Source organism: Quercus lobata, chromosome 10 (genome assembly GCF_001633185.2).
Source record: "Quercus lobata isolate SW786 chromosome 10, ValleyOak3.0 Primary Assembly, whole genome shotgun sequence".
NCBI lineage: Eukaryota > Viridiplantae > Streptophyta > Magnoliopsida > Fagales > Fagaceae > Quercus > Quercus lobata.
In genome coordinates this window covers 15,623,652-15,637,756 of record NC_044913.1, presented here as the reverse complement: position 1 = coordinate 15,637,756, position 14,105 = coordinate 15,623,652, and the positions used below count along the sequence as shown (strand labels likewise).

Below are 14,105 nucleotides of genomic sequence, written 5' to 3'. Positions count from 1 at the left end.
ACCAAAAATGACAATGTATATATAAGAGCATCTCCAGCAGGTTAGACAAATTTTTGTGCTGTTTGGACAATCAACAGTGACATTTATCTTTTGCCTATCCACTTTTTTAATTTTTATTTTGTAATCAAATTTATTCTTTTTTAATATTTATTTTTTCTTTTTCTATTCATTCTCAACAATTATATTTTTCAACAAAAAGTGTTACATCTACAATATTTTTTGCCATACTTTCACAAGAATCATAACAAAATCTTATATGAAAAGTTGTTACTAGTTCTAATTTGAACCCATTATTGAAATTATATTTTTACTCATCAATATTAGCTAATTACTTAAAATTTATTGTGAAAATATTGTGATAATATTTTTAAATTGTGATTTCTAATTCTTTGCCTTTTTTTTCCTCCATACGTTTCTTTTTCCTTTTTTTTTTTTTTTTTTCTCTTGTATTTTGTCAACCACACACGTATACATTATTTTGTCCACATCCTCTCCTTTTTCTTTTCTTTACTTCCATAGCTCCACTTTCCAGAAACTCCTCATTCTTTCATTCTTTCCTTTTTTATTTTTCCTTTACTTCCACTTGATGATTCCAGAAGCTCTCCGGCTCTCTCAATTTCTTCTCCATTTTTTTTTTCACTTGATTTCAGAAGCTCTCCACAAACCACTGCTGACGTTATACACTTCCACTTCTTGACTTATATGAAGCAAATTGCTCGCGGACCTGAACTGAACATTGAGAAGCCTCACGACCTTGAAGTCATTGGATACGGAATCGAATCTGAACTCAACACTGTGGGTTCGATCTTTCTTCGTCTTCGTCTTCTTCTTCCTCTTCTTCTTCTTTCTTTTTGTCTTTTTGCGTGTTTATGGTTGTTTGGCTGTGGGTTTGTGCTATTTGATTTCTGTAGTTTTGGGTTGTGATTTGTGTTTTGGGTAATGATTTTTCTGTGTGTTCTTTGGGTTGATTTCTCATGGGTATGGGTTGGTTATGATTTCTCTGTTCTTTGGGTTGATTTCTCATGGAGAGGGCAGAGCAGAGAGATGAGATGAGGGGCGTGAGGTTAGGCGTTGAGAGAACTGAATAAATTCATGGGTATTTCCGTAATTTTATCTTCAGCAACTGTAACACATCAAAACATGAAGTGCGCATTTTCATTTATGGACCCTCAGAGGTCCATAAAATTTCCGCGTTTAGTACGCGTTTTTGGCCTATGCCCAAAACGCAACTTTTGTCAAAAAGTTGCGTTTTGGGCTTAACCAAACACAATTTTAGGCCTGGCTTTTTTCAAAAAGCCCTTTTTGGGCTCAAAATGTGGAAACAAACGGGCACTTAGTTTCGGTTTAAAAAAGACTTTGAGCTTCTTGTCCCGACGACAATGGCTAACAAAGGAGAGGGTTCAGGGATTGGGATAGATCTGGGTACAATGTACTTGTGTGTGGTAATGTGGCAAAATGAAAGAGTAGAAATATTAGAGAATGATCAAGGTAACAAGACCACTCCTTCCTTTGTTGCTTTCACTCAGGCGGAACGCTAGGTTGGTGATGCAGCCAAGAACCAGGTTGCCAGGAACGCCACCAACTCTGTCTTTGGTAATCTCTCTACAATGAAATTCCCCCTCTCTCCTTTTTTATAAAATAGATGAATAAAAAGATTTTCTTTTAATGAAGAAAGAGGTTTTTTTTTTTAAAAAAAAAAAAATCTTAAAATCTTGTTTTTCCACTTACCAATATCAAATTATGTTTTTCTTTTTCTTTTTATATTTTATTTTACAAGATAAAAATTCCACTCTAGGCTAATCTAAATGTATGTATGTGTGAAACTCCCTCTTTTAGATTTAAACTCCAGCCCTTGTCCCTCACATTCTACAAGCACTTATACTTATGGAATGACCATAGCTCTAAGGATGCGCGGTGGTTATCAAACTATATTCTTGAAAACCTTTTAATCTGACCGGAGCTAGTTTTATTTTAATTTTGAAAGTATTGAAAAAAATATTATGGAGATATTATTTTTCTTTTTTGAAACTCTTAGCAGTTATTGTAGGAGTAGAATTTGATGGATTGTGGATAGTTTTACATTTCTTTTTCTTAATACAAAATTTTACATATATTCTTTTAGATAAATAAGAGAAACACTATTACAACAATATTTTCACAACAATTCCTAGTTAGCTAGTTTTTTGCTGTTATTGTGAGAAAGAAAGTAATTTCAGTGATGAATTTAGATTAAAAATCCATAAAAACCTTACACCTAAAATTTGTTATAAAAATATTGTAAAAATAACTGGTCTCTTTCATAAAAGTGATTTGCAAAGGTTAATAAGGGAAAACAAATCTGCTCTTACCATTTGGACTCGCGTAGAGAAAGTGTGAAGATGCTGGTATGGATTATTGGGTAACGAGTTTTGTGGAAAGCAAAAGATAATTGGATGTATCATTATATGTCGAGCTGTTTGTATTCACTGTAATATTTTGTTCCTAAAAAAAAAAAAAACCCCTTTAAGAATTTTCATTAAAAAAAAAAAAAATCAATTTAAGAAAGCTTAATAGCATTCATATATCAAAACGTCATCTATTCAGGGTTCGAAGGCAGGATACGAATTCGCAACTTCAATAATAGAAATCATTAAAGAACTAGGAAACTTTTCTACATTCCGGCATCAATTACGAACTTATTGCTCTTTCTTTTTAAGTGTCAAATTTATTTTGACAAAGTTTTCATAGTAGCAAATCTCAACAAATAAAATAGTATAAAAGAGGGAGAAAAGATATTTAAGATTAAATTACACGCGTAAAGTTCGGAGTAATTTCAAATTTGTTCCCTAAAGTTTCAAATTTTTTATATACTCCCTTATGTTAAGTATCATGGCACTTTGCAATTTAGTAAAAAATCAACCATTAGCACATGAAGTTGCTTTAGATAACATTGTGATCTACGTTAAAATCTTCAATTTGATTAGAGCTTATAATACAAGTTTGAATTTTATAATCAGAACTTTAATTAAAATCTAGATAATTACAAATATTGTCATATATTTTTGTGATAAATCTCACCACACTCAAATAAAATACACAAAGAAATTATCATAAAAAGAAGTTTCATTGATATTTATAACATTACACACACTTTACTACACACCACTCTTCACTATTTCATTCACGGCTTATTTCCTTACACCAATTCCCTATCTCACTACTTATTCTTGGATACCTTGATACAATCAGTAGCTAACCTTATATAGAGAATACAAAGGAGACGAAAAAAAAAATGCTACCACCTAAGAGTGAATGAAAAAAAAAAAAAAATGATTGAGAAGTCCATATTTGTTGGCTTTATTCAATTACAAATTTGTATGTATTTATTTATTATTTTAATGTATCATTAGTTCAATTTAAAAGAAGATTAAGCCATAAAAAGCATGGTTTATGTGTAACACCCCATAATTTTAATACTAATTTAATTATTATGCATAAATTATAAAGGATCCCTACAATTAAATGGATTAAATTGATTTTGACCTAAGATATTAAAAATAAGATAAATACTATGGGATATGAATCTCAAGTGAGGTGGCATAAATAAATATATGGATCTTGATAACCTTAGCCTTTTACCTTTTAAGTTACACGTGTATGTAAATAAGAAGTTCCTTTTTATTTTCAGTCGCAACATACGAGTGAGCTGTTTCTTCTCTTCACTGCGGCTGTATAGGAGAATCAGGTAAGCTCTCCTCTTTATTTGGGTTCTTGTATTTATGTGATACCTAGCAAGTGTCTATCTAGTTTAAGGGCTATTGATATATCACACACCTAGGATGGAGAAGTTCTATGTATATCAGTCTGTGCTACACAGAACACAGGGGTTAGGTGTGGACTAGGGAAATCAACATTGTCATCTTGTTAATTAAAAAAAAAAATATATATTATATATATATATATATATATATATATATATATATTATGGCTAGAAAATCGTCCCACGTTTTCAGGAAGGAGTTGTTCTTAAAATCATTTTAGTAGCTAATAGGACATTAGGCATGACTTCATAAAATCTAACCTATCAATATATTAAAGGAAAAAGGAAATTCTAAGCATTTGTTCTGATCTCAACAACCCTCACTTATCCTTATATCATGGGAAAGGATGTCCTACAGTTATTATTATATTAGACAAGGAGTGATGGATATAGCTACATGACAAGAAAGGATGTGAATGGTAGATTGATGAGATTTCCCTTATTCGGCCATTTTGAAGTCTTGAATATTCATGATTATATCAATGGAAAAATCAGATTAGGCAGTAGTATTTTTAAGTCCAAAAATCTTATCAAAGCTGAAAGTGTATTGGATAGCTAAGTGAATAAATAGAGGATTTTGGATATATCAATATTGTCTAGGATAAAACCGTTTAAGTGTGAAAATAAATTTTTAAGTGGAAAATTGTGTATTGATGAACCTATTTTTAGTATTGCTAGATTCTAATTCTATTGAATTGTTGTAATTTAAGGGAGGTTGATTTCCTTTATTTTTGCAACTAAGAGGTAAGTGGTGTTTACTAATTTTGGCGGTTTTCTCAAAACATCCTTGATTATTAAAGTATTTATATCAAAGAAATATGTTGATATTCTATATGTAAATTGATATTTTATAAATGCTTGATGTGCACATTGGCTATTCGTTTTATGAAAAACTTGTGGGACAACCTGAATTTATTTAAACATATATGCGTGAATATATCTTTATATTTTTTAGAATTATGAATGTATTATTATTATTTTTTTTTGTGAGCATATTGAATGTGTTTTGAAAACCTATGGCCAATCGTGATTAAAAGCTCAATATTGTATTTGGTCCTTAGTAAGAGATAATCATACTGCAGCTAGTCCTTTGCAAAGGGACGATCCCAGAAAAGGAGACAGTGCACATTTGATAGCTCCTTAGTAAGGGAGTATACTATTGAGGATCCAAGAAGGAAGCTCCTTAGCAAGGGAGTGCATCTTTAGGTTCCAAATGAGCTATCCTTAAGAAAAGGGATGAAAAAGAGGTTCTAGTCCCTAAAGGGGACAGCACAACCTTGTCAACAGGGCGTAAACGTTGACCATGAGAAAAGTCTAGAAAATTATTTATATGATGGTATTGATAAATAAATAAATAAATAAATAAATATATATATATATATATTGTGGGGCGCAAATGATTTATGGGCCAGGCCCCTCTACCCAGGGAGAGTCCAAAGGCCCAGGCCGAGGAGGATTATGGCCCAAGTTCAACGAAATAGCCTTTGGGTACCGCCGAGGGTAGTTCAGTCCTCGGCAGACCCACAGTACCTCCAAAGGGAAGGGTAAAAACGGTATAGGACTCGAACATGGAAGAAAGATCTAAAATATCCAGGGAAAGCTGCTGTTATTGCCATTTAATGTTCTGAACCCGACAGAGCCGCATTCTTTGGCTTTTACAACCATTCCCAACGACTTTGAGTATGGACTGATGGGACAAGTATCAATCTTGGAAAGTTTAACCCTACGCGTGGACGAAGGACAGTGGACGCGAGCTAGTATAAAAGGAAGAGTAAGTAATCTATAGAGGGGGTTGGGAAAAATGGCCAGAAACTAGAGCCTCCCAGCCCACCTCCAGGAGAAAGACTCCAGGGGTGTAGGAAAGCTTAAGTTCATACGAACACCGCGAAAAACCCACCGCCTATCGAACAAGGCCTAGCCTTTCAAACTCACGCTCTACAAATGATATTGTTAGGGGCCTTTTCACGTGCGAACCCGACACTGTTACGGTCCGCCACGAATCGCGTCCTTACAATTGGCGCCGTCTGTGGGAAAGGCTTGTGCGTTGGTATAGGAAGTGGGTCGATGGAGCTTCTTCGTTATATCTAACCGTCGGTTATAGAGTTCTAGTATAAAGTTCTGTTAGGGACTGTGTTTCTTGATTAGGGGCTTGGTTGGGGAGCCAACTCCCTTAAAGCCAAGGTCCCCTGTAAAGAGTAAACTAGGTACCTTGTAACGTTAACCGTATGGATAAACTCTAGGGGCTTGGCCGAGGAGCTAACTCCCCTAAAGCCAAGATCCCACACAATGAGAAAACTAGGTTTTGGACAGAACCAAGGCATTGCATGGTCCACCGGACTCAAGCCTCAGGGGAAACCAACTACCTGGATGTAGAAAACTAGGTTTTGGACAGAACCAAGGCATTGCATGGTCCACCGGACTCAAGCCTCAGGGGAAACCAACTACCTGGATGTAGAAAACTAGGTTTTGGACAGAACCAAGGCATTGCATGGTCCACCGGACTCAAGCCTCAGGGGAAACCAACTACCTGGATGTGGAAAACTAGGTTTTGGACAGAACCAAGGCATTGCATGGTCCTCGGACTCAAGCCTCAGGGGAAACCAACTACCTGGATGTGGAAAACTAGGTTTTGGACAGAACCAAGGCATTGCATGGTCCACCGGACTCAAGCCTCAGGGGAAATCAACTACCTGGATGTAGAAAACTAGGTTTTGGACAGAACCAAGGCATTGCATGGTCCTCGGACCCAAGCCTCAGGGAAACCAACTACCTGGATGTGGAAAACTAGGTTTTGGACAGAACCAAGGCATTGCATGGTCCTCGGACCCAAGCCTGGGGAAACCAACTACCTGGATGTGGAAAACTAGGTTTTGGACAGAACCAAGGCATTGCATGGTCCTCGGACCCAAGCCTCAAGGGAAACCAACTACCTGGATGTGGAAAACTAGGTTTTGGACAGAACCAAGGCATTGCATGGTCCTCAGACCCAAGCCTCAGGGGAAACCAACTACCTGGATGTGGAAAACTAGGTTTTAGACAGAACCAAGGCATTGCATGGTCCTCGGACCCAAGCCTCAGGGGAAACCAACTACCTGGATGTGGAAAACTAGGTTTTGGACAGAACCAAGGCATTGCATGGTCCTCGGACCCAAGCCTCAGGGGAAACCAACTACCTGGATGTAATGAAAACTAGGTTTTGGACAGAATCAAGGCATTGCATGGTCCTCGGACCCAAGCCTCAGGGGAAACCAACTACCTGGATGTAATGAAAACTAGGTTTTGGACAGAACCAGGCATTGCAAAGTCCTCGGACTCAAGCCTGTGGGGAAACCAACTACTTGGATGAGGAACCAACTATTTAAAGAAAAAACTATGGCCCGTAAACCTCGAAATCCCTCCGAAGAGAACTCCGCGTTAGCAGACGGGTTAATACCTTGATGGCGCGGATTCCTCGGTCTACCCTCGGATCCCCAGTATCAAAGGGGTTGATGCGATACGGCGCAACATATTACCCCAAAAGCACAACCAAAGTCCCTCGCTACTTAGCTACCCTTTCAGACGAATTATTTAGAGATTATCGTTCTCGAACATCGGTCTAGCATGCATCGCGTAATATTCAGCGCTTATCCCGGTTAGTTCCAGGAATTTAATTTATTGAAAGTTATCATTGTTATACTTGATAATATTTGTGAGTTTAAATTAGAAGGAACCTGTGTTAAAGCATTTTTTCTGCCTGGAATATCCTTAAGGGCAAGCTTGCATTTAATATTCATGCATAAAGTAGTTGTTACGGAGAAGGAAGATATGTATGGAGAAATAGACACATATTTTATTAAGACAAAGGAACAGTACAGTGTACAATGAAAAGCTGAAACAAGCTTACACTAAAGCTGATTACATAAGTAAAGGAAAATACAAGCGAGTGGAGATAAGGCCGTGGGGACAGCTCAGAGGAGAGGTTGGCTACTGCGCCAAGTTATTGTCTAAGGAAACTATTCCTCGACACTTCTGCATGCCCATAACTCAGGCAGCAAAAGAACCTGACCTCAGGCTAACACCGTCTACAGAAAAGGCGCAAGGAGCCGGAAGCTGGGAAGCCCCCGCAAGAATTTGCCGGTTACAAGGTAGACAGTGCTGATGGTGGAAATTCCTTCTTCGGACATACCAAAAATCTGGCATGACCAGAACCTGCTTCGGATTTTGACTGAAAGGAGGGGAGACACCCTCCCCCCTCCGTAGAAGTGTAAACTTCTCTTTAAATTTATGCTTTCTTGGCCCGTGCATCACTCCTTCGAGTCTCGGGAGGACACGGCGCCTCCGCGGTGGAGAAAATTCTTTTTCCCTAACCCTCGCCTCAAACATGATTTCCTAAAGGAGGAAGCTGAAGGATTTGTGCGTAGGAAAAGTAACCTTCTCTCCTATTTATATCAAAAGATAAGATAGTGGCATTTAATTCACGTAGCGTCCCAAGGAACGCTACAGACAAAATGTCTCTGGCTCGATTTCCAACGTCATCTGCAACCCTGAAGTTAGAGGAGTCTCGAGAAGGCGCACCTCGAATACTGGGACGCCCAGAAAATATCGCGTGGCCTGAGAATACGGAAATACCCCCTAATTTTGGGCCCAGTCAACTCACGACCCAGGCCCGATTTAGCACAAGGGCCCGGGGACAGAACCTAGGTCTTGAATGGTCCTCGGACTCAAGCCTATGTGAAACCAAGTACGAAAGATGAAAATTACAAGTGTTGGACAGAACCTATGTCTTGCATGGTCCTCAGACTCAAGCCTATGGGGAAACCAAATACTTGGGTAAGTAAAGGTTTGAATTTCGTAAGATGGGCTACTTGATAAAAACGTCAAGGCACTTCGTCTACGGCTTAAATACCATAGAAGGTTAAGGCCAATAAGGGGGTAAGGAAGGTGGTGGAACGCCCCAGCATTTAGTCGTATAAGAGGGCTGTTCATTTGGCAGGGGATATGTCCTCGGACGGTTATTTCTCACACGGCGTCAAGCCTTCGGTTCTCTCCTCGGCTAGTTCCGGGTAAGTACTATTTTTTACGGGTCGGCCTTATTGTGCCAAGCACTTCTATCAAAGCTATGGCGACATCATTTTATTATCAAATATTTTGGTCTTAGTCGTCATTGAGTTAGATGCTATATTATTGTGCCGAGCAGTGCTTGCAAGTTTATGAAAACATAAAGACATAATATGCGAAACAAGGTAGACAACAATCTTTATTGATATGAAAAATTGCTACAACATACAAAAAGGGGCTCAAACGAGCCTATACAAAATGTAAACTGCCTAAGCAACCATTACATCTGTAGTACAGAAAGGTAAACTGTCAAGCGTCTTTTAAACTCGTCTTCAAAGTTTCTCCAATCTCTGCCTCATTGCTGCTCATACTAAGAGAGGGACTCACTTTAAAAAAGAAAATGAATGAAGAAGAAGGAAATAGTAAGGAAGAAATCAATGACGAAGACGAAGGGGATGAATAAAGAAAATGGAGGACATGAGTAAAGAAGGAGGAGAAGAAGAGAGAGGGATGAAGAGACAAAGAGAGGAGCAAAAGATAGAAAAGAAACAGCATCAGGGCGGAACTGATGCTGGGAAGACAATAAGAAGAGGGAGGGGGAGGGCACCAAGGAGCAAAAGAGGGAGAAGCAGAAACGCTTAGCCCCTGCCTCAGCCCTGACTCCTAACACGCCGGTGCCATATTAGGTACGCTCGTGAGGAGCCGGGTGGTAACGGTCTTGGGTGTTCTCGACTCCGTCACGTCGAAAGTTTGACGTGACGAGTCCCTGCTTCGGGTTTTGACTGAAAGAAGGATGAGGTTGATTTTGAGTCTTCGCCATCCTTGTCCCGATCGAGCCATGATAAGCTTTATCGGAACGTGGCGTTTTTGGGAGGGGTGGGACTTTTGCATCCCTTGTTGTTATGGTAAAGTATTTTACGATTAAGTGTATAAACCGGCGAGTAAACCGAATCTTAAGGGAGGCTAAGTATTCCAGAGTCGCAGGAGGATGAAAAGGGATTTTTGGTAAAAACAATCACCTCCTCCTGTCCTACTTATACAGAGGGCGGAGCGGGGGGCATTTAATAGGTTCAGATCTCTAAAGGAACCAGCAAACCCAAACACGCCGGTTCCGCTTCTCCACCCCATCAAAATAAACCGTCGAATTAAAGTAGTCTCGTAAATAGTGATTATTCAAAGCGCGTTTTGAATACCCCAAGCGATAAGAATGCATCAAGCGCGAAATTAAAAACTGTCTCGTAGACCGGTGCACCTCTTGGGCATATGAAGCGCCGCCAGCATGTTCAATAGGCCGAATGGATTGGGCTGTAGGAAGAAGTTTGGCATCACCAAAACCCCCCTGTCCAGCCCAGAGGTTGGACAGCCGGGTTTTGAGGGGCTAATGTGGGGCGCAAATGATTTATGGGCCAGGCCCCTTTACCCAGGGAGAGTCCAAAGGCCCAGGCCGAGGAGGATTATGGCCCAAGTTCAACGAAATAGCCTTTGGGTACCGCCGAGGGTAGTTCAGTCCTCGGCAGACCCACAGTACCTCCAAAGGGAAGGGTAAAAACGGTATAGGACTCGAACATGGAAGAAAGATCTAAAATATCCAGGGAAAGCTGCTGTTATTGCCATTTAATGTTCTGAACCCGACAGAGCCGCATTCTTTGGCTTTTACAACCATCCCCAACGACTTTGAGTATGGACTGATGGGACAAGTATCAATCTTGGAAAGTTTAACCCTACGCGTGGACGAAGGACAGTGGACGCGAGCTAGTATAAAAGGAAGAGTAAGTAATCTATAGAGGGGGTTGGGAAAAATGGCCAGAAACCAGAGCCTCCCAGCCCACCTCCAGGAGAAAGACTCCAGGGGTGTAGGAAAGCTTAAGTTCATACGAACACCGCGAAAAACCCACCGCCTATCGAACAAGGCCTAGCCTTTCAAACCCACGCTCTACAAATGATATTGTTAGGGGCCTTTTCACGTGCGAACCCGACACTGTTACGGTCCGCCACGAATCGCGTCCTTACATATATATATATATATATATATATATATATATTATGATGACTCACAATATAAAGATATTTTTTTTATGAAATATTTGATGACAAAATATTGATAAGTTACAAGTTATGAATTGTTGTAAGAATTATTTATTTGAAAGGTTTGTTCCCACACCCCAATGTTAGTGAATTCCAATTATTGAGTTATCTCACCCCCCCTCCCTTTATTTCCCCTTACAGATACATTAGAAGAATTATTAGAGTAGAGATTCTTGGGAGATAACAGTTACAAACTATTTTGTGGAATTGAGGATATTTTATTATTATTTTTATGGCATTAAACATTGTATTGGAGAATTATTTTGAGGATGTTTTTTCTTTGGTGGATTAGAGCTCTGACATTTGTGATAAGATTCTAGGTTGCTGGTTTATTTTATTTTATATTTTTATGGATTATTTAAATTGAATAGACTTTTATTATTTATGAATTTTGGGGCGTTACATTATGGTTCTAAATACTTGCTAGGGTTGTTATAGCATCTTTCAATGATAGTATTTCTTACACAAACTGATACACACCCCATTTTTGAACTGAAACTGTAACATGAAGTCATGATTTTAAACTAGGAAATCATAACTTCTAGTCATGGTTTTAAAATTATGGGTAACAAATTGTGTGCAACAAGTATTACACACAAAAAAAAAAAAAAAAAAAAACCTACACTAGTTCTACATTCACACGTTGAAGCCAAATTGCCAAATTGGTTGAAAAGTTTCCTTCTCACCTAAAGAAATGAAACACTTCTTTATCTTGAACTCTTCTTTACCTATTGTCACAAATGCAAAACATTGAAATTTTTTACTTCCGGCCTATTGCTCTAGAGTCGGTGGTAACTCTACATTAGTAGACTAATAAGCTGCAAAAAATGTCCGCTTTCATTACTTAAATTCACGAATAAAAAATATACTTATAAAAAAGAGAGTCAACATATAATCTTGTTGCTTCTTGTGCCTCATTATTGTCTAATAGTTTTTACATCTACTGTTTGAAGTATCAATTCCTTAAAAGGCTAATTATATTGCAGATGCAAAACGGTTGATTGGTAGGAGATTCAGTGATCCCTTGGTTCAAAGCGATATCAACCTTTGGTCATTCAAGGTCATTGAAGGTCCGGGTGATAAGCCTATGGTTGTGGTCAATTATAAGGGCGAAGAGAAGCATTTTGCCCCCGAGGAAATCTCATCTATGGTCCAAAAAAAGATGAGTGAGATAGCCGAATCCTACCTGGGCACAACTGTGAAGAATGCAGTTGTTACTGTCCCCGCCTACTTCAATGATTCCCAGCGTAAGGCTAGGAAGGACGCTGGAGGCATTGCAGGCCTTAATGTCCTGCGTATAATTAATTAACCAACTGCTACAGCCATTGCTTACGGCCTAAACAAGATTGAAGATAGCATTGGCAAGATAAATGTGTTGATTTTTTATTTGGGTGGTGGTACTGCTGATGTCTCACTACTTACTATTGAGAAAGGTGTATTTGAAGTGAAGGCCGTTGCTGGAAACACTCACCTTGGAGGTGAGGACTTTGATAACAGAATGATAAAGCACTTTGTTGAAATATTTAAGAAGCAACACAAGGTGGACATTAGTGAAAACTCCAGAGCTCTTAGAAGGTTAAGAACTAAGTGTGAGAAAGCAGAAAGGACTCCTTTTTCTGCAATTGAGACTATCGCTGAAGTCGATTCTTTATATGATGGTATTGATTTCTTTTCAACTATTACTCAGTGCCAAATTTACAGAACTCAATATGGATTTGTTCAGGAAGTCTATTGATATTGTGGAGAAGTGCTTGACTGATGCTAACATGGACAAGAGTTTTGTCCATGATGTCGTTGTTACGGGTGGTTCTTCCAGAATTCCTAAGGCGCAGCAGTTGTTGCAGGACTTCTTTGATGGGAAGGAGCTTTGTAAGAGCATTAATCCAGATGAGGCTGTGGCTTATGGAGTTGCTGTTCAGGCTGCTATCTTGACTGGTATAGGTAATGGGAAACTTCAAGATATCGTGCTCTTAGATGTCAACCCCTTGTCTCTTGGCATATCAATTAATTATATGGGCGATATGTCTGTTTGATTCCAAGGAATTCTGCCATTCCCGCCTCAAAGGTGGGCAACTACATCACTATATATTACAATCAAACTTCTATGACCATCTCAGTGTATGAGGGTGAGAGAGCAAGAACTAAGAATAACAACTTCTTGGGGGAATTTGTGCTTGATGGTATTCCTCCAGCACCCAGGGGTGAAGCTCGGGTCAAAGTTTGCTTTGATATTGATGCCAATGGTATCTTGAATGTGTCTGCTGAGGAGATTTCCACTGGTTTGAGGAGGAAAATGACCATCACTAATGATAAGGCAAGACTGTCCAGTGAAGAGATCAACAGGATGGTTAGGTTAGTGATACAAAGGCGTACAAGGCTGAAGATGATGAACACAGGAAGAAGGTTAAGGCTAAGGAAGCTTTGGAGAACTATGCTTACAACATGAGAAATACTATCAATAATGAGAAGATTGGTTCCAAGCTTGCCCCTGCAGCTAAGAAAAATATTCTAGATGCTATTGAACAGACAATTCAATGGATAGATGACCTCCAGCTTGTGGATTCAGAACTGTATCATGACAAGCTAAAATGGCTCGAGAACATTTGCAATCCCATCAGGATTTGTGTAAAGCAATAATAAATTTGATGCTGGTTCTGGAGTCCGTTGTGGCAACCTATCATTTCAATGGGTGTAATGGTTCAAACTTCAAACTATGTTACCACTTTCCAGTGCTACTATTTTGAGTGTGACTACAAATTATTATTATTATTATAATTTTTGGTTCTATTGTTTTCTTGTTAGTTATTTGGCCTTATAGAAGGCAACGGTTGGAAATTTTCAAGACATGTCCACTGATAAGGATTTAGTTTCAAGCCTTCAACACATAGCTTGGTCATTGAATTCAGTTTCAGTACAGTCACGCCATCGAAGGTGTGAAGTGTGAACAGGTAAAAATGAAATGAACTGGGAACCAAATAAAACACCAACAATTTTTGGGCCTTGTTCAGTAAGTAAAATCAATGCATAATAAAACCCAAACAGAGTACGTAAAATCATCCTGAATCTTGCGTGTTAGAAATACTGAATGTAATAATATTGTATTTCACAATTAGAAATACTGAATGTAATAGTATTGTATTTCACAAGTAATAGAATATACATAAGTGCCTTTATATAGGAGGCA

At 38.7% G+C, this 14,105-nt stretch overlaps 1 pseudogene; it reads left to right on the top strand.

Moving 5' to 3' along the window:
* The first annotated feature begins 1,379 nt into the window (after positions 1-1,379).
* Positions 1,380-13,558, top strand: LOC115964399 (annotated as a pseudogene).
* Positions 13,559-14,105: the final 547 nt, after the last annotated feature.